This window comes from Anomaloglossus baeobatrachus, chromosome 6, assembly GCF_048569485.1.
Source record: "Anomaloglossus baeobatrachus isolate aAnoBae1 chromosome 6, aAnoBae1.hap1, whole genome shotgun sequence".
In the NCBI taxonomy this organism is placed as follows: Eukaryota; Metazoa; Chordata; class Amphibia; order Anura; family Aromobatidae; genus Anomaloglossus; species Anomaloglossus baeobatrachus.
Window position 1 is genome coordinate 2,991,438 of NC_134358.1, and position 21,313 is coordinate 3,012,750.

Consider the following 21,313-nt stretch of genomic DNA (forward strand, 5'->3'; position numbering starts at 1 on the left):
CTGAGCAATGCAGGCGACTAGTGTCTCCATACAGGATGTGAGGAGTGTGTACGGAAGAATGGGACAAAATCCACCTGAGCAATGCAGGCGACTAGTGTCTCCATACAGGATGTGAGGAGTGTGTGCGGAAGAATGGGTCAAAATCCACCTGAGCAATGCAGGTGACTAGTGCCTCCATACAGGATGTGAGGAGTGTGTGCGGAAGAATGGACCAAAATCCACCTGAGCAATGCAGGCGACTAGTGTCTCCATACAGGATGTGAGGAGTGTGTGCGGAAGAATGGACCAAAATCCACCTGAGCAATGCAGGAGACTAGTGTCTCCATACAGGATGTGAGGAGTGTGTGCGGAAGAATGGGCCAAAATCCACCTGAGCAATGCAGGCGACTAGTGTCTCCATACAGGATGTGAGGAGTGTGTGCAGAAGAATGTGCCAAAATCCACCTGAGCAATGCAGGCGACTAGTGTCTCCATACAGGATGTGAGGAGTGTGTGTGGAAGAATGGGACAAAATCCACCTGAGCAATGCAGGCGACTAGTGTCTCCATACAGGATGTGAGGAGTGTGTACGGAAGAATGGGACAAAATCCACCTGAGCAATGTAGGCGACTAGTGTCTCCATACAGGATGTGAGGAGTGTGTGCGGAAGAATGGGTCAAAATCCACCTGAGCAATGCAGGTGACTAGTGCCTCCATACAGGATGTGAGGAGTGTGTGCGGAAGAATGGACCAAAATCCACCTGAGCAATGCAGGCGACTAGTGTCTCCATACAGGATGTGAGGAGTGTGTGCAGAAGAATGGCCAAAATCCACCTGAGCAATGCAGGCGACTAGTGTCTCCATACAGGATGTGAGGAGTGTGTGCGGAAGAATGGGCCAAAATCCACCTGAGCAATGCAGGGACTAGTGTCTCCATACAGGATGTGAGGAGCGTGTGCAGAAGAATGGGCCAAAATCCACCTGAGCAATGCAGGTGACTAGTGTCTCCATACAGGATGTGAGGAGTGTGTGCAGAAGAATGGGCCAAAATCCACCTGAGCAATGCAGGCGACTAGTGTCTCCATACAGGATGTGAGGAGTGTGTGCAGAGGAATGGGACAAAATCCACCTGAGCAATGCAGGTGACTAGTGTCTCCATACAGGATGTGAGGAGTGTGTGCGGAAGAATGGGCCAAAATCCACCTGAGCGATGCAGGCGACTAGTGTCTCCATACAGGATGTGAGGAGTGTGTGCGGAAGAATGGGCCAAAATCCACCTGAGCAATGCAGGTGACTAGTGTCTCCATACAGGATGTGAGGCGTGTGTGCGGAAGAATGGGCCAAATCCACCTGAGCAATGCAGGTGACTAGTGTCTCCATACAGGATGTGAGGAGTGTGTGCGGAAGAATGGGCCAAAATCCACCTGAGCAATGCAGGTGACTAGTGTCTCCATACAGGATGTGAGGAGTGTGTGCGGAAGAATGGACCAAAATCCACCTGAGCAATGCAGGCGACTAGTGTCTATATACAGGATGTGAGGAGTGTGTGTGGAAGAATGGGTCAAACTCCACCTGAGCAATGCAGGTGACTAGTGTCTCCATACAGGATGTGAGGAGTGTGTGCGGAAGAATGGCCAAAATCCACCTGAGCAATGCAGGCGACTAGTGTCTCCATACAGGATGTGAGGAGTGTGTGCGGAAGAATGGGCCAAAATCCACCTGAGCAATGCAGGCGAGTAGTGTCTCCATACAGGATGTGAGGAGTGTGTGCGGAAGAATGGGCCAAAATCCACCTGAGCAATGCAGGAGACTAGTGTCTCCATACAGGATGTGAGGAGTGTGTGCGGAAGAATGGGTCAAAATCCACCTGAGCAATGCAGGTGACTAGTGTCTCCATACAGGATGTGAGGAGTGTGTGCGGAAGAATGGGCCAAAATCCACCTGAGCAATGCAGGTGACTAGTGTCTCCATACAGGATGTGAGGAGTGTGTGCAGAAGAATGGGCCAAAATCCACCTGAGCAATGCAGGTGACTAGTGTCTCCATACAGGATGTGAGGAGTGTGTGCAGAAGAATGGGCCAAAATCCACCTGAGCAATGCAGGCGACTAGTGTCTCCATACAGGATGTGAGGAGTGTGTGCAGAAGAATGGGCCAAAATCCACCTGAGCAATGCAGGTGACTAGCGTCTCCATACAGGATGTGAGGAGTGTGTGTGGAAGAATGGGCCAAAATCCACCTGAGCAATGCAGGTGACTAGTGTCTCCATACAGGATGTGAGGAGTGTGTGCGGAAGAATGGGCCAAAATCTACCTGAGCAATGCAGGTGACTAGTGTCTCCATACAGGATGTGAGGAGTGTGTGCGGAAGAATGGGCCAAAATCTACCTGAGCAATGCAGGCGACTAGTGTCTCCATACAGGATAATGGGAGTGTGTGTGGAAGAATGGGCCAAAATCCACCTGAGCAATGCAGGTGACTAGTGTCTCCATACAGGATGTGAGGAGTGTGCGCAGAAGAATGGTCCAAAATCCACCTGAGCAATGCAGGTGACTAGTGTCTCCATATAGGATGTGAGGAGTGTGTGCGGAAGAATGGGCCAAAATCCACCTGAGCAATGCAGGCGACTAGTGTCTCCATACAGGATGTGAGGAGTGTGCGCAGAAGAATGGGCCAAAATCCACCTGAGCAATGCAGGTGACTAGTGTCTCCATACAGGATGTGAGGAGTGTGTGTGCGGAAGAATGGACCAAAATCCACCTGAGCAATGCAGGCGACTAGTGTCTCCATACAGGATGTGAGGAGTGTGTGCGGAAGAATGGCCAAAATCCACCTAAGCAATGCAGATGACTAGTGTCTCCATACAGGATGTGAGGAGTGTGTGCGGAAGAATGGCCAAAATCCACCTAAGCAATGCAGGCGACTAGTGTCTCCATACAGGTTGTGAGGAGTGTGTGCGGAAGAATGGCCAAAATCCACCTGAGCAATGCAGGTGACTAGTGTCTCCATACAGGATGTGAGGAGTGTGTGCGGAAGAATGGCCAAAATCCACCTAAGCAATGCAGGTGACTAGTGTCTCCATACAGGATGTGAGGAGTGTGTGCGGAAGAATGGGCCAAAATCCACCTGAGCAATGCAGGCGACTAGTGTCTCCATACAGGATGTGAGGAGTGTGTGCAGAAGAATGGGCCAAAATCCACCTGAGCAATGGAGGGACTAGTGTCTCCATACAGGATGTGAGGAGTGTGTGCGGAAGAATGGGCCAAAATCCACCTGAGCAATGCAGGTGACCAGTGTCTCCATACAGGATGTGAGGAGTGTGTGCGGAAGAATGGGCCAAAATCCACCTGAGCAATGCAGGCGACTAGTGTCTCCATACAGGATGTGAGGATTGTGTGTGCGGAAGAATGGGCCAGAATCCACCTGAGCAATGCAGGTGACTAGTGTCTCCATACAGGATGTGAGGAGCGTGTGTGGAAGAATGGACCAAAATCCACCTGAGCAATGCAAGTGACTAGTGTCTCCATACAGGACGTGAGGGAGTGTGTGCAGAAGAATGGGCCAAAATCCACCTGAGCAATGCAGGTGACTAGTGTCTCCATACAGGATGTGAGGAGTGTGTGCGGAAGAATGGGACAAAATCCACCTGAGCAATGCAGGCGACTAGTGTCTCCATACAGGATGTGAGGAGTGTGTGCGGAAGAAAGGACCAAAATCCACCTGAGCAATGCAGGCGACTAGTGTCTCCATACAGGATGTGAGGAGTGGGTGCGGAAGAATGGGCCAAAATCCACCCGAGCAATGCAGGTGACTAGTGTCTCCATACAGGATGTGAGGAGTGTGTGCGGAAGAATGGGCCAAAATCCACCTGAGCAATGCAGGCGACTAGTGTCTCCATACAGGATGTGAGGAGTGTGTGCGGAAGAATGGACCAAAATCCACCTGAGCAATGCAGGCGACTAGTGTCTCCATACAGGATGTGAGGAGTGTGTGCGGAAGAATGGACCAAAATCCACCTGAGCAATGCAGGAGACTAGTGTCTCCATACAGGATGTGAGGAGTGTGTGCGGAAGAATGGGCCAAAATCCACCTGAGCAATGCAGGCGACTAGTGTCTCCATACAGGATGTGAGGAGTGTGTGCAGAAGAATGTGCCAAAATCCACCTGAGCAATGCAGGCGACTAGTGTCTCCATACAGGATGTGAGGAGTGTGTGTGGAAGAATGGGACAAAATCCACCTGAGCAATGCAGGCGACTAGTGTCTCCATACAGGATGTGAGGAGTGTGTGCGGAAGAATGGCCCAAATCCACCAGAGCAATGCAGGCGACCAGTGTCTCCATACAGGATGTGAGGAGTGTGTACGGAAGAATGGGACAAAATCCACCTGAGCAATGCAGGCGACTAGTGTCTCCATACAGGATGTGAGGAGTGTGTGCGGAAGAATGGGTCAAAATCCACCTGAGCAATGCAGGTGACTAGTGCCTCCATACAGGATGTGAGGAGTGTGTGCAGAAGAATGGACCAAAATCCACCTGAGCAATGCAGGCGACTAGTGTCTCCATACAGGATGTGAGGAGTGTGTGCAGAAGAATGGCCAAAATCCACCTGAGCAATGCAGGCGACTAGTGTCTCCATACAGGATGCGAGGAGTGTGTGCGGAAGAATGGGCCAAAATCCACCTGAGCAATGCAGGGACTAGTGTCTCCATACAGGATGTGAGGAGCGTGTGCAGAAGAATGGGCCAAAATCCACCTGAGCAATGCAGGTGACTAGTGTCTCCATACAGGATGTGAGGAGTGTGTGCGGAAGAAAGGACCAAAATCCACCTGAGCAATGCAGGCGACTAGTGTCTCCATACAGGATGTGAGGAGTGTGTGCGGAAGAATGGACCAAAATCCACCTGAGCAATGCAGGCGACTAGTGTCTCCATACAGGATGTGAGGAGTGTGTGCGGAAGAATGGACCAAAATCCACCTGAGCAATGCAGGAGACTAGTGTCTCCATACAGGATGTGAGGAGTGTGTGTGGAAGAATGGGACAAAATCCACCTGAGCAATGCAGGCGACTAGTGTCTCCATACAGGATGTGAGGAGTGTGTACGGAAGAATGGGACAAAATCCACCTGAGCAATACAGGCGACTAGTGTCTCCATACAGGATGTGAGGAGTGTGTGCGGAAGAATGGGTCAAAATCCACCTGAGCAATGCAGGTGACTAGTGCCTCCATACAGGATGTGAGGAGTGTGTGCGGAAGAATGGACCAAAATCCACCTGAGCAATGCAGGCGACTAGTGTCTCCATACAGGATGTGAGGAGTGTGTGCAGAAGAATGGCCAAAATCCACCTGAGCAATGCAGGCGACTAGTGTCTCCATACAGGATGTGAGGAGTGTGTGCGGAAGAATGGGCCAAAATCCACCTGAGCAATGCAGGGACTAGTGTCTCCATACAGGATGTGAGGAGCGTGTGCAGAAGAATGGGCCAAAATCCACCTGAGCAATGCAGGTGACTAGTGTCTCCATACAGGATGTGAGGAGTGTGTGCGGAAGAATGGACCAAAATCCACCTGAGCAATGCAGGCGACTAGTGTCTCCATACAGGATGTAAGGAGTGTGTGCAGAAGAATGGGCCAAAATCCACCTGAGCAATGCAGGGACTAGTGTCTCCATACAGGATGTGAGGAGCGTGTGCAGAAGAATGGGCCAAAATCCACCTGAGCAATGCAGGCGACTAGTGTCTCCATACAGGATGTGAGGAGTGTGTGCGGAAGAATGGGCCAAAATCCACCTGAGCGATGCAGGCGACTAGTGTCTCCATACAGGATGTGAGGAGTGTGTGCGGAAGAATGGGCCAAAATCCACCTGAGCAATGCAGGTGACTAGTGTCTCCATACAGGATGTGAGGCGTGTGTGCGGAAGAATGGGCCAAATCCACCTGAGCAATGCAGGTGACTAGTGTCTCCATACAGGATGTGAGGAGTGTGTGGGGAAGAATGGACCAAAATCCACCTGAGCAATGCAGGCGACTAATGTCTCCATACAGGATGTGAGGAGTGTGTGGGGAAGAATGGGCCAAAATCCACCTGAGCAATGCAGGTGACTAGTGTCTCCATACAGGATGTGAGGAGTGTGTGCGGAAGAATGGACCAAAATCCACCTGAGCAATGCAGGCGACTAGTGTCTATATACAGGATGTGAGGAGTGTGTGTGGAAGAATGGGTCAAACTCCACCTGAGCATTGCAGGTGACTAGTGTCTCCATACAGGATGTGAGGAGTGTGTGCGGAAGAATGGCCAAAATCCACCTGAGCAATGCAGGCGACTAGTGTCTCCATACAGGATGTGAGGAGTGTGTGCGGAAGAATGGGCCAAAATCCACCTGAGCAATGCAGGCGAGTAGTGTCTCCATACAGGATGTGAGGAGTGTGTGCGGAAGAATGGGCCAAAATCCACCTGAGCAATGCAGGAGACTAGTGTCTCCATACAGGATGTGAGGAGTGTGTGCGGAAGAATGGGTCAAAATCCACCTGAGCAATGCAGGTGACTAGTGTCTCCATACAGGATGTGAGGAGTGTGTGCGGAAGAATGGGCCAAAATCCACCTGAGCAATGCAGGTGACTAGTGTCTCCATACAGGATGTGAGGAGTGTGTGCAGAAGAATGGGCCAAAATCCACCTGAGCAATGCAGGTGACTAGTGTCTCGATACAGGATGTGAGGAGTGTGTGCAGAAGAATGGGCCAAAATCCACCTGAGCAATGCAGGCGACTAGTGTCTCCATACAGGATGTGAGGAGTGTGTGCAGAAGAATGGGCCAAAATCCACCTGAGCAATGCAGGTGACTAGCGTCTCCATACAGGATGTGAGGAGTGTGTGTGGAAGAATGGGCCAAAATCCACCTGAGCAATGCAGGTGACTAGTGTCTCCATACAGGATGTGAGGAGTGTGTGCGGAAGAATGGGCCAAAATCTACCTGAGCAATGCAGGTGACTAGTGTCTCCATACAGGATGTGAGGAGTGTGTGCGGAAGAATGGGCCAAAATCTACCTGAGCAATGCAGGCGACTAGTGTCTCCATACAGGATATGAGGAGTGTGTGTGGAAGAATGGGCCAAAATCCACCTGAGCAATGCAGGTGACTAGTGTCTCCATACAGGATGTGAGGAGTGTGTGCGGAAGAATGGGCCAAAATCCACCTGAGCAATGCAGGCGACTAGTGTCTCCATACAGGATGTGAGGAGTGTGCGCAGAAGAATGGTCCAAAATCCACCTGAGCAATGCAGGTGACTAGTGTCTCCATACAGAATGTGAGGAGTGTGTGCGGAAGAATGGGCCAAAATCCCACCTGAGCAATGCAGGTGACTAGTGTCTCCATACAGGATGTGAGGAGTGTGTGCGGAAGAAAGGGTCAAAATCCACCTGAGCAATGCAGGGACTAGTGTCTCCATACAGGATGTGAGGAGTGTGTGCAGAAGAATGGGCCAAAATCCACCTGAGCAATGCAGGCGACTGGTGTCTCCATACAGGATGTGAGGAGTGTGTGCGGAAGAATGGGCCAAAATCCACCTGAGCAATGCAGGTAACTAGTGTCTCCATACAGGATGTGAGGAGTGTGTGCGGGAGAATGGGCCAAGATCCACCTGAGCAATGCAGGTGACTAGTGTCTCCATACAGGATGTGAGGAGTGTGTGCGGAAGAATGTGCCAAAATCCACCTGAGCAATGCAGGCGACTAGTGTCTCCATACAGGATGTGAGGAGTGTGTGCAGAAGAATGGGCCAAAATCCACCTGAGCAATGCAGGTGACTAGTGTCTCCATACAGGATGTGAGGAGTGTGTGTGGAAGAATGGGCCAAAATCCACCTGAGCAATGCAGGCGACTAGTGTCTCCATACAGGATGTGAGGAGTGGGTGCGGAAGAATGGGCCAAAATCCACCTGAGCAATGCAGGCGACTAGTGTCTCCATACAGGATGTGAGGAGTGTGTGCGGAAGAATGGGCCAAAATCCACCTGAGCAATGCAGGCGACTAGTGTCTCCATACAGGATGTGAGGAGTGTGCGGAAGAATGGGCCAAAATCCACCTGAGCAATGCAGGTGACTAGTGTCTCCATACAGGATGTGAGGAGTGTGTGTGGAAGAATGGGCCAAAATCCACCTGAGCAATGCAGGCAACTAGTGTCTCCATACAGGATGTGAGGAGTGTGTGCGGAAGAATGGGCCAAAATCCACCTGAGCAATGCAGGTGACTAGTGTCTCCATACAGGATGTGAGGAGTGTGTGCGGAAGAATGGACCAAAATCCACCTGAGCAATGCAGGCGACTAGTGTCTATATACAGGATGTGAGGAGTGTGTGTGGAAGAATGGGTCAAACTCCACCTGAGCAATGCAGGTGACTAGTGTCTCCATACAGGATGTGAGGAGTGTGTGCAGAAGAATGGGCCAAAATCCACCTGAGCAATGCAGGGACTAGTGTCTCCATACAGGATGTGAGGAGTGTGTGTGCGGAAGAATGGCCAAAATCCACCTGAGCAATGCAGGCGACTAGTGTCTCCATACAGGATGTGAGGAGTGTGTGCGGAAGAATGGGCCAAAATCCACCTGAGCAATGCAGGCGAGTAGTGTCTCCATACAGGATGTGAGGAGTGTGTGCGGAAGAATGGGCCAAAATCCACCTGAGCAATGCAGGAGACTAGTGTCTCCATACAGGATGTGAGGAGTGTGTGCGGAAGAATGGGTCAAAATCCACCTGAGCAATGCAGGTGACTAGTGTCTCCATACAGGATGTGAGGAGTGTGTGCGGAAGAATGGGCCAAAATCCACCTGAGCAATGCAGGTGACTAGTGTCTCCATACAGGATGTGAGGAGTGTGTGCAGAAGAATGGGCCAAAATCCACCTGAGCAATGCAGGTGACTAGTGTCTCCATACAGGATGTGAGGAGTGTGTGCAGAAGAATGGGCCAAAATCCACCTGAGCAATGCAGGCGACTAGTGTCTCCATACAGGATGTGAGGAGTGTGTGCAGAAGAATGGGCCAAAATCCACCTGAGCAATGCAGGTGACTAGCGTCTCCATACAGGATGTGAGGAGTGTGTGTGGAAGAATGGGCCAAAATCCACCTGAGCAATGCAGGTGACTAGTGTCTCCATACAGGATGTGAGGAGTGTGTGCGGAAGAATGGGCCAAAATCTACCTGAGCAATGCAGGTGACTAGTGTCTCCATACAGGATGTGAGGAGTGTGTGCGGAAGAATGGGCCAAAATCCACCTGAGCAATGCAGGCGACTAGTGTCTCCATACAGGATATGAGGAGTGTGTGTGGAAGAATGGGCCAAAATCCACCTGAGCAATGCAGGTGACTAGTGTCTCCATACAGGATGTGAGGAGTGTGCGCAGAAGAATGGTCCAAAATCCACCTGAGCAATGCAGGTGACTAGTGTCTCCATACAGGATGTGAGGAGTGTGTGCGGAAGAATGGGCCAAAATCCACCTGAGCAATGCAGGCGACTAGTGTCTCCATACAGGATGTGAGGAGTGTGCGCAGAAGAATGGGCCAAAATCCACCTGAGCAATGCAGGTGACTAGTGTCTCCATACAGGATGTGAGGAGTGTGTGTGCGGAAGAATGGACCAAAATCCACCTGAGCAATGCAGGTGACTAGTGTCTCCATACAGGATGTGAGGAGTGTGTGTGGAAGAATGGGCCAAAATCCACCTGAGCAATGCAGGCGACCAGTGTCTCCATACAGGATGTGAGGAGTGTGTGCGGAAGAATGGGCCAAAATCCACCTGAGCAATGCAAGCAACTAGTGTCTCCATACAGGATGTGAGGAGTGTGTGCGGAAGAATGGCCAAAATCCACCTAAGCAATGCAGATGACTAGTGTCTCCATACAGGATGTGAGGAGTGTGTGCGGAAGAATGGCCAAAATCCACCTAAGCAATGCAGGCGACTAGTGTCTCCATACAGGTTGTGAGGAGTGTGTGCGGAAGAATGGCCAAAATCCACCTGAGCAATGCAGGCGACTAGTGTCTCCATACAGGATGTGAGGAGTGTGTGCGGAAGAATGGCCAAAATCCACCTAAGCAATGCAGGTGACTAGTGTCTCCATACAGGATATGAGGAGTGTGTGTGGAAGAATGGGCCAAAATCCACCTGAGCAATGCAGGTGACTAGTGTCTCCATACAGGATGTGAGGAGTGTGTGCGGAAGAATGGGCCAAAATCCACCTGAGCAATGCAGGCGACTAGTGTCTCCATACAGGATGTGAGGAGTGTGCGCAGAAGAATGGTCCAAAATCCACCTGAGCAATGCAGGTGACTAGTGTCTCCATACAGAATGTGAGGAGTGTGTGCGGAAGAATGGGCCAAAATCCCACCTGAGCAATGCAGGTGACTAGTGTCTCCATACAGGATGTGAGGAGTGTGTGCGGAAGAAAGGGTCAAAATCCACCTGAGCAATGCAGGGACTAGTGTCTCCATACAGGATGTGAGGAGTGTGTGCAGAAGAATGGGCCAAAATCCACCTGAGCAATGCAGGCGACTGGTGTCTCCATACAGGATGTGAGGAGTGTGTGCGGAAGAATGGGCCAAAATCCACCTGAGCAATGCAGGTAACTAGTGTCTCCATACAGGATGTGAGGAGTGTGTGCGGGAGAATGGGCCAAGATCCACCTGAGCAATGCAGGTGACTAGTGTCTCCATACAGGATGTGAGGAGTGTGTGCGGAAGAATGTGCCAAAATCCACCTGAGCAATGCAGGCGACTAGTGTCTCCATACAGGATGTGAGGAGTGTGTGCAGAAGAATGGGCCAAAATCCACCTGAGCAATGCAGGTGACTAGTGTCTCCATACAGGATGTGAGGAGTGTGTGTGGAAGAATGGGCCAAAATCCACCTGAGCAATGCAGGCGACTAGTGTCTCCATACAGGATGTGAGGAGTGGGTGCGGAAGAATGGGCCAAAATCCACCTGAGCAATGCAGGCGACTAGTGTCTCCATACAGGATGTGAGGAGTGTGTGCGGAAGAATGGGCCAAAATCCACCTGAGCAATGCAGGCGACTAGTGTCTCCATACAGGATGTGAGGAGTGTGCGGAAGAATGGGCCAAAATCCACCTGAGCAATGCAGGTGACTAGTGTCTCCATACAGGATGTGAGGAGTGTGTGTGGAAGAATGGGCCAAAATCCACCTGAGCAATGCAGGCAACTAGTGTCTCCATACAGGATGTGAGGAGTGTGTGCGGAAGAATGGGCCAAAATCCACCTGAGCAATGCAGGTGACTAGTGTCTCCATACAGGATGTGAGGAGTGTGTGCGGAAGAATGGACCAAAATCCACCTGAGCAATGCAGGCGACTAGTGTCTATATACAGGATGTGAGGAGTGTGTGTGGAAGAATGGGTCAAACTCCACCTGAGCAATGCAGGTGACTAGTGTCTCCATACAGGATGTGAGGAGTGTGTGCAGAAGAATGGGCCAAAATCCACCTGAGCAATGCAGGGACTAGTGTCTCCATACAGGATGTGAGGAGTGTGTGTGCGGAAGAATGGCCAAAATCCACCTGAGCAATGCAGGCGACTAGTGTCTCCATACAGGATGTGAGGAGTGTGTGCGGAAGAATGGGCCAAAATCCACCTGAGCAATGCAGGCGAGTAGTGTCTCCATACAGGATGTGAGGAGTGTGTGCGGAAGAATGGGCCAAAATCCACCTGAGCAATGCAGGAGACTAGTGTCTCCATACAGGATGTGAGGAGTGTGTGCGGAAGAATGGGTCAAAATCCACCTGAGCAATGCAGGTGACTAGTGTCTCCATACAGGATGTGAGGAGTGTGTGCGGAAGAATGGGCCAAAATCCACCTGAGCAATGCAGGTGACTAGTGTCTCCATACAGGATGTGAGGAGTGTGTGCAGAAGAATGGGCCAAAATCCACCTGAGCAATGCAGGTGACTAGTGTCTCCATACAGGATGTGAGGAGTGTGTGCAGAAGAATGGGCCAAAATCCACCTGAGCAATGCAGGCGACTAGTGTCTCCATACAGGATGTGAGGAGTGTGTGCAGAAGAATGGGCCAAAATCCACCTGAGCAATGCAGGTGACTAGCGTCTCCATACAGGATGTGAGGAGTGTGTGTGGAAGAATGGGCCAAAATCCACCTGAGCAATGCAGGTGACTAGTGTCTCCATACAGGATGTGAGGAGTGTGTGCGGAAGAATGGGCCAAAATCTACCTGAGCAATGCAGGTGACTAGTGTCTCCATACAGGATGTGAGGAGTGTGTGCGGAAGAATGGGCCAAAATCCACCTGAGCAATGCAGGCGACTAGTGTCTCCATACAGGATATGAGGAGTGTGTGTGGAAGAATGGGCCAAAATCCACCTGAGCAATGCAGGTGACTAGTGTCTCCATACAGGATGTGAGGAGTGTGCGCAGAAGAATGGTCCAAAATCCACCTGAGCAATGCAGGTGACTAGTGTCTCCATACAGGATGTGAGGAGTGTGTGCGGAAGAATGGGCCAAAATCCACCTGAGCAATGCAGGCGACTAGTGTCTCCATACAGGATGTGAGGAGTGTGCGCAGAAGAATGGGCCAAAATCCACCTGAGCAATGCAGGTGACTAGTGTCTCCATACAGGATGTGAGGAGTGTGTGTGCGGAAGAATGGACCAAAATCCACCTGAGCAATGCAGGTGACTAGTGTCTCCATACAGGATGTGAGGAGTGTGTGTGGAAGAATGGGCCAAAATCCACCTGAGCAATGCAGGCGACCAGTGTCTCCATACAGGATGTGAGGAGTGTGTGCGGAAGAATGGGCCAAAATCCACCTGAGCAATGCAAGCAACTAGTGTCTCCATACAGGATGTGAGGAGTGTGTGCGGAAGAATGGCCAAAATCCACCTAAGCAATGCAGATGACTAGTGTCTCCATACAGGATGTGAGGAGTGTGTGCGGAAGAATGGCCAAAATCCACCTAAGCAATGCAGGCGACTAGTGTCTCCATACAGGTTGTGAGGAGTGTGTGCGGAAGAATGGCCAAAATCCACCTGAGCAATGCAGGCGACTAGTGTCTCCATACAGGATGTGAGGAGTGTGTGCGGAAGAATGGCCAAAATCCACCTAAGCAATGCAGGTGACTAGTGTCTCCATACAGGATGTGAGGAGTGTGTGCGGAAGAATGGGCCAAAATCCACCTGAGCAATGCAGGCGACTAGTGTCTCCATACAGGATGTGAGGAGTGTGTGCAGAAGAATGGGCCAAAATCCACCTGAGCAATGGAGGGACTAGTGTCTCCATACAGGATGTGAGGAGTGTGTGCGGAAGAATGGGCCAAAATCCACCTGAGCAATGCAGGTGACCAGTGTCTCCATACAGGATGTGAGGAGTGTGTGCGGAAGAATGGGCCAAAATCCACCTGAGCAATGCAGGCGACTAGTGTCTCCATACAGGATGTGAGGATTGTGTGTGCGGAAGAATGGGCCAGAATCCACCTGAGCAATGCAGGTGACTAGTGTCTCCATACAGGATGTGAGGAGCGTGTGTGGAAGAATGGACCAAAATCCACCTGAGCAATGCAAGTGACTAGTGTCTCCATACAGGACGTGAGGGAGTGTGTGCAGAAGAATGGGCCAAAATCCACCTGAGCAATGCAGGTGACTAGTGTCTCCATACAGGATGTGAGGAGTGTGTGCGGAAGAATGGGACAAAATCCACCTGAGCAATGCAGGCGACTAGTGTCTCCATACAGGATGTGAGGAGTGTGTGCGGAAGAAAGGACCAAAATCCACCTGAGCAATGCAGGCGACTAGTGTCTCCATACAGGATGTGAGGAGTGTGTGCGGAAGAATGGACCAAAATCCACCTGAGCAATGCAGGCGACTAGTGTCTCCATACAGGATGTGAGGAGTGTGTGCGGAAGAATGGACCAAAATCCACCTGAGCAATGCAGGAGACTAGTGTCTCCATACAGGATGTGAGGAGTGTGTGCGGAAGAATGGGCCAAAATCCACCTGAGCAATGCAGGCGACTAGTGTCTCCATACAGGATGTGAGGAGTGTGTGCAGAAGAATGTGCCAAAATCCACCTGAGCAATGCAGGCGACTAGTGTCTCCATACAGGATGTGAGGAGTGTGTGTGGAAGAATGGGACAAAATCCACCTGAGCAATGCAGGCGACTAGTGTCTCCATACAGGATGTGAGGAGTGTGTACGGAAGAATGGGACAAAATCCACCTGAGCAATGCAGGCGACTAGTGTCTCCATACAGGATGTGAGGAGTGTGTGCGGAAGAATGGGTCAAAATCCACCTGAGCAATGCAGGTGACTAGTGCCTCCATACAGGATGTGAGGAGTGTGTGCAGAAGAATGGACCAAAATCCACCTGAGCAATGCAGGCGACTAGTGTCTCCATACAGGATGTGAGGAGTGTGTGCAGAAGAATGGCCAAAATCCACCTGAGCAATGCAGGCGACTAGTGTCTCCATACAGGATGTGAGGAGTGTGTGCGGAAGAATGGGCCAAAATCCACCTGAGCAATGCAGGGACTAGTGTCTCCATACAGGATGTGAGGAGCGTGTGCAGAAGAATGGGCCAAAATCCACCTGAGCAATGCAGGTGACTAGTGTCTCCATACAGGATGTGAGGAGTGTGTGCGGAAGAAAGGACCAAAATCCACCTGAGCAATGCAGGCGACTAGTGTCTCCATACAGGATGTGAGGAGTGTGTGCGGAAGAATGGACCAAAATCCACCTGAGCAATGCAGGTGACTAGTGTCTCCATACAGGATGTGAGGAGTGTGTGTGGAAGAATGGGCCAAAATCCACCTGAGCAATGCAGGAAACTAGTGTCTCCATACAGGATGTGAGGAGTGTGTGCGGAAGAATGGGCCAAAATCCACCTGAGCAATGCAGGTGACTAGTGTCTCCATACAGGATGTGAGGAGTGTGTGCGGAAGAATGGACCAAAATCCACCTGAGCAATGCAGGCGACTAGTGTCTATATACAGGATGTGAGGAGTGTGTGTGGAAGAATGGGTCAAACTCCACCTGAGCAATGCAGGTGACTAGTGTCTCCATACAGGATGTGAGGAGTGTGTGCGGAAGAATGGCCAAAATCCACCTGAGCAATGCAGGCGACTAGTGTCTCCATACAGGATGTGAGGAGTGTGTGCGGAAGAATGGGCCAAAATCCACCTGAGCAATGCAGGCGAGTAGTGTCTCCATACAGGATGTGAGGAGTGTGTGCGGAAGAATGGGCCAAAATCCACCTGAGCAATGCAGGAGACTAGTGTCTCCATATAGGATGTGAGGAGTGTGTGCGGAAGAATGGGTCAAAATCCACCTGAGCAATGCAGGTGACTAGTGTCTCCATACAGGATGTGAGGAGTGTGTGCGGAAGAATGGGCCAAAATCCACCTGAGCAATGCAGGTGACTAGTGTCTCCATACAGGATGTGAGGAGTGTGTGCAGAAGAATGGGCCAAAATCCACCTGAGCAATGCAGGTGACTAGTGTCTCCATACAGGATGTGAGGAGTGTGTGCAGAAGAATGGGCCAAAATCCACCTGAGCAATGCAGGCGACTAGTGTCTCCATACAGGATGTGAGGAGTGTGTGCAGAAGAATGGGCCAAAATCCACCTGAGCAATGCAGGTGACTAGCGTCTCCATACAGGATGTGAGGAGTGTGTGTGGAAGAATGGGCCAAAATCCACCTGAGCAATGCAGGTGACTAGTGTCTCCATACAGGATGTGAGGAGTGTGTGCGGAAGAATGGGCCAAAATCTACCTGAGCAATGCAGGTGACTAGTGTCTCCATACAGGATGTGAGGAGTGTGTGCGGAAGAATGGGCCAAAATCCACCTGAGCAATGCAGGCGACTAGTGTCTCCATACAGGATATGAGGCGTGTGTGTGGAAGAATGGGCCAAAATCCACCTGAGCAATGCAGGTGACTAGTGTCTCCATACAGGATGTGAGGAGTGTGCGCAGAAGAATGGTCCAAAATCCACCTGAGCAATGCAGGTGACTAGTGTCTCCATACAGGATGTGAGGAGTGTGTGCGGAAGAATGGGCCAAAATCCACCTGAGCAATGCAGGCGACTAGTGTCTCCATACAGGATGTGAGGAGTGTGCGCAGAAGAATGGGCCAAAATCCACCTGAGCAATGCAGGTGACTAGTGTCTCCATACAGGATGTGAGGAGTGTGTGTGCGGAAGAATGGACCAAAATCCACCTGAGCAATGCAGGTGACTAGTGTCTCCATACAGGATGTGAGGAGTGTGTGTGGAAGAATGGGCCAAAATCCACCTGAGCAATGCAGGCGACCAGTGTCTCCATACAGGATGTGAGGAGTGTGTGCGGAAGAATGGGCCAAAATCCACCTGAGCAATGCAAGCAACTAGTGTCTCCATACAGGATGTGAGGAGTGTGTGCGGAAGAATGGCCAAAATCCACCTAAGCAATGCAGGCGACTAGTGTCTCCATACAGGTTGTGAGGAGTGTGTGCGGAAGAATGGCCAAAATCCACCTGAGCAATGCAGGTGACTAGTGTCTCCATACAGGATGTGAGGAGTGTGTGCGGAAGAATGGCCAAAATCCACCTAAGCAATGCAGGTGACTAGTGTCTCCATACAGGATGTGAGGAGTGTGTGCGGAAGAATGGGCCAAAATCCACCTGAGCAATGCAGGCGACTAGTGTCTCCATACAGGATGTGAGGAGTGTGTGCAGAAGAATGGGCCAAAATCCACCTGAGCAATGGAGGGACTAGTGTCTCCATACAGGATGTGAGGAGTGTGTGCGGAAGAATGGGCCAAAATCCACCTGAGCAATGCAGGTGACCAGTGTCTCCATACAGGATGTGAGGAGTGTGTGCGGAAGAATGGGCCAAAATCCACCTGAGCAATGCAGGCGACTAGTGTCTCCATACAGGATGTGAGGATTGTGTGTGCGGAAGAATGGGCCAGAATCCACCTGAGCAATGCAGGTGACTAGTGTCTCCATACAGGATGTGAGGAGCGTGTGTGGAAGAATGGACCAAAATCCACCTGAGCAATGCAAGTGACTAGTGTCTCCATACAGGACGTGAGGGAGTGTGTGCAGAAGAATGGGCCAAAATCCACCTGAGCAATGCAGGTGACTAGTGTCTCCATACAGGATGTGAGGAGTGTGTGCGGAAGAATGGGACAAAATCCACCTGAGCAATGCAGGCGACTAGTGTCCCCATACAGGATGTGAGGAGTGTATGCGGAAGAATGGCCAAAATCCACCTGAGCAATGCAGGCGACTAGTGTCTCCATACAGGATGTGAGGAGTGTGTGCGGAAGAAAGGACCAAAATCCACCTGAGCAATGCAGGCGACTAGTGTCTCCATACAGGATGTGAGGAGTGTGTGCGGAAGAATGGACCAAAATCCACCTGAGCAATGCAGGCGACTAGTGTCTCCATACAGGATGTGAGGAGTGTGTGCGGAAGAATGGACCAAAATCCACCTGAGCAATGCAGGAGACTAGTGTCTCCATACAGGATGTGAGGAGTGTGTGCGGAAGAATGGGCCAAAATCCACCTGAGCAATGCAGGCGACTAGTGTCTCCATACAGGATGTGAGGAGTGTGTGCAGAAGAATGTGCCAAAATCCACCTGAGCAATGCAGGCGACTAGTGTCTCCATACAGGATGTGAGGAGTGTGTGTGGAAGAATGGGACAAAATCCACCTGAGCAATGCAGGCGACTAGTGTCTCCATACAGGATGTGAGGAGTGTGTACGGAAGAATGGGACAAAATCCACCTGAGCAATGCAGGCGACTAGTGTCTCCATACAGGATGTGAGGAGTGTGTGCGGAAGAATGGGTCAAAATCCACCTGAGCAATGCAGGTGACTAGTGCCTCCATACAGGATGTGAGGAGTGTGTGCAGAAGAATGGACCAAAATCCACCTGAGCAATGCAGGCGACTAGTGTCTCCATACAGGATGTGAGGAGTGTGTGCAGAAGAATGGCCAAAATCCACCTGAGCAATGCAGGCGACTAGTGTCTCCATACAGGATGTGAGGAGTGTGTGCGGAAGAATGGGCCAAAATCCACCTGAGCAATGCAGGGACTAGTGTCTCCATACAGGATGTGAGGAGCGTGTGCAGAAGAATGGGCCAAAATCCACCTGAGCAATGCAGGTGACTAGTGTCTCCATACAGGATGTGAGGAGTGTGTGCGGAAGAAAGGACCAAAATCCACCTGAGCAATGCAGGCGACTAGTGTCTCCATACAGGATGTGAGGAGTGTGTGCGGAAGAATGGACCAAAATCCACCTGAGCAATGCAGGCGACTAGTGTCTCCATACAGGATGTGAGGAGTGTGTGCGGAAGAATGGACCAAAATCCACCTGAGCAATGCAGGAGACTAGTGTCTCCATACAGGATGTGAGGAGTGTGTGCGGAAGAATGGGCCAAAATCCACCTGAGCAATGCAGGCGACTAGTGTCTCCATACAGGATGTGAGGAGTGTGTGCAGAAGAATGTGCCAAAATCCACCTGAGCAATGCAGGCGACTAGTGTCTCCATACAGGATGTGAGGAGTGTGTGTGGAAGAATGGGACAAAATCCACCTGAGCAATGCAGGCGACTAGTGTCTCCATACAGGATGTGAGGAGTGTGTACGGAAGAATGGGACAAAATCCACCTGAGCAATGCAGGCGACTAGTGTCTCCATACAGGATGTGAGGAGTGTGTGCGGAAGAATGGGTCAAAATCCACCTGAGCAATGCAGGTGACTAGTGCCTCCATACAGGATGTGAGGAGTGTGTGCGGAAGAATGGACCAAAATCCACCTGAGCAATGCAGGCGACTAGTGTCTCCATACAGGATGTGAGGAGTGTGTGCAGAAGAATGGCCAAAATCCACCTGAGCAATGCAGGCGACTAGTGTCTCCATACAGGATGTGAGGAGTGTGTGCGGAAGAATGGGCCAAAATCCACCTGAGCAATGCAGGGACTAGTGTCTCCATACAGGATGTGAGGAGCGTGTGCAGAAGAATGGGCCAAAATCCACCTGAGCAATGCAGGTGACTAGTGTCTCCATACAGGATGTGAGGAGTGTGTGCAGAAGAATGGGCCAAAATCCACCTGAGCAATGCAGGCGACTAGTGTCTCCATACAGGATGTGAGGAGTGTGTGCAGAGGAATGGGACAAAATCCACCTGAGCAATGCAGGCGACTAGTGTCTCCATACAGGATGTGAGGAGTGTGTGCAGAGGAATGGGACAAAATCCACCTGAGCAATGCAGGTGACTAGTGTCTCCATACAGGATGTGAGGAGTGTGTGCGGAAGAATGGGCCAAAATCCACCTGAGCGATGCAGGCGACTAGTGTCTCCATACAGGATGTGAGGAGTGTGTGCGGAAGAATGGGCCAAAATCCACCTGAGCAATGCAGGTGACTAGTGTCTCCATACAGGATGTGAGGCGTGTGTGCGGAAGAATGGGCCAAATCCACCTGAGCAATGCAGGTGACTAGTGTCTCCATACAGGATGTGAGGAGTGTGTGCGGAAGAATGGGCCAAAATCCACCTGAGCAATGCAGGTGACTAGTGTCTCCATACAGGATGTGAGGAGTGTGTGCGGAAGAATGGACCAAAATCCACCTGAGCAATGCAGGCGACTAGTGTCTATATACAGGATGTGAGGAGTGTGTGTGGAAGAATGGGTCAAACTCCACCTGAGCAATGCAGGTGACTAGTGTCTCCATACAGGATGTGAGGAGTGTGTGCGGAAGAATGGCCAAAATCCACCTGAGCAATGCAGGCGACTAGTGTCTCCATACAGGATGTGAGGAGTGTGTGCGGAAGAATGGGCCAAAATCCACCTGAGCAATGCAGGCGAGTAGTGTCTCCATACAGGATGTGAGGAGTGTGTGCGGAAGAATGGGCCAAAATCCACCTGAGCAATGCAGGAGACTAGTGTCTCTATACAGGATGTGAGGAGTGTGTGCGGAAGAATGGGTCAAAATCCACCTGAGCAATGCAGGTGACTAGTGTCTCCATACAGGATGTGAGGAGTGTGTGCGGAAGAATGGGCCAAAATCCACCTGAGCAATGCAGGTGACTAGTGTCTCCATACAGGATGTGAGGAGTGTGTGCAGAAGAATGGGCCAAAATCCACCTGAGCAATGCAGGTGACTAGTGTCTCCATACAGGATGTGAGGAGTGTGTGCAGAAGAATGGGCCAAAATCCACCTGAGCAATGCAGGCGACTAGTGTCTCCATACAGGATGTGAGGAGTGTGTGCAGAAGAATGGGCCAAAATCCACCTGAGCAATGCAGGTGACTAGCGTCTCCATACAGGATGTGAGGAGTGTGTGTGGAAGAATGGGCCAAAATCCACCTGAGCAATGCAGGTGACTAGTGTCTCCATACAGGATGTGAGGAGTGTGTGCGGAAGAATGGGCCAAAATCTACCTGAGCAATGCAGGTGACTAGTGTCTCCATACAGGATGTGAGGAGTGTGTGCGGAAGAATGGGCCAAAATCTACCTGAGCAATGCAGGCGACTAGTGTCTCCATACAGGATATGAGGAGTGTGTGTGGAAGAATGGGCCAAAATCCACCTGAGCAATGCAGGCGACTAGTGTCTCCATACAGGATGTGAGGAGTGTGCGCAGAAGAATGGTCCAAAATCCACCTGAGCAATGCAGGTGACTAGTGTCTCCATACAGGATGTGAGGAGTGTGTGCGGAAGAATGGGCCAAAATCCACCTGAGCAATGCAGGCGACTAGTGTCTCCATACAGGATGTGAGGAGTGTGCGCAGAAGAATGGTCCAAAATCCACCTGAGCAATGCAGGTGACTAGTGTCTCCATACAGAATGTGAGGAGTGTGTGCGGAAGAATGGGCCAAAATCCCACCTGAGCAATGCAGGTGACTAGTGTCTCCATACAGGATGTGAGGAGTGTGTGCGGAAGAAAGGGTCAAAATCCACCTGAGCAATGCAGGCGACTAGTGTCTCCATACAGGATGTGAGGAGTGTGTGCGGGAGAATGGGCCAAGATCCACCTGAGCAATGCAGGTGACTAGTGTCTCCATACAGGATGTGAGGAGTGTGTGCGGAAGAATGTGCCAAAATCCACCTGAGCAATGCAGGCGACTAGAATCTCCATACAGGATGTGAGGAGTGTGTGCAGAAGAATGGGCCAAAATCCACCTGAGCAATGCAGGTGACTAGTGTCTCCATACAGGATGTGAGGAGTGTGTGTGGAAGAATGGGCCAAAATCCACCTGAGCAATGCAGGCGACTAGTGTCTCCATACAGGATGTGAGGAGTGTGCGGAAGAATGGGCCAAAATCCACCTGAGCAATGCAGGTGACTAGTGTCTCCA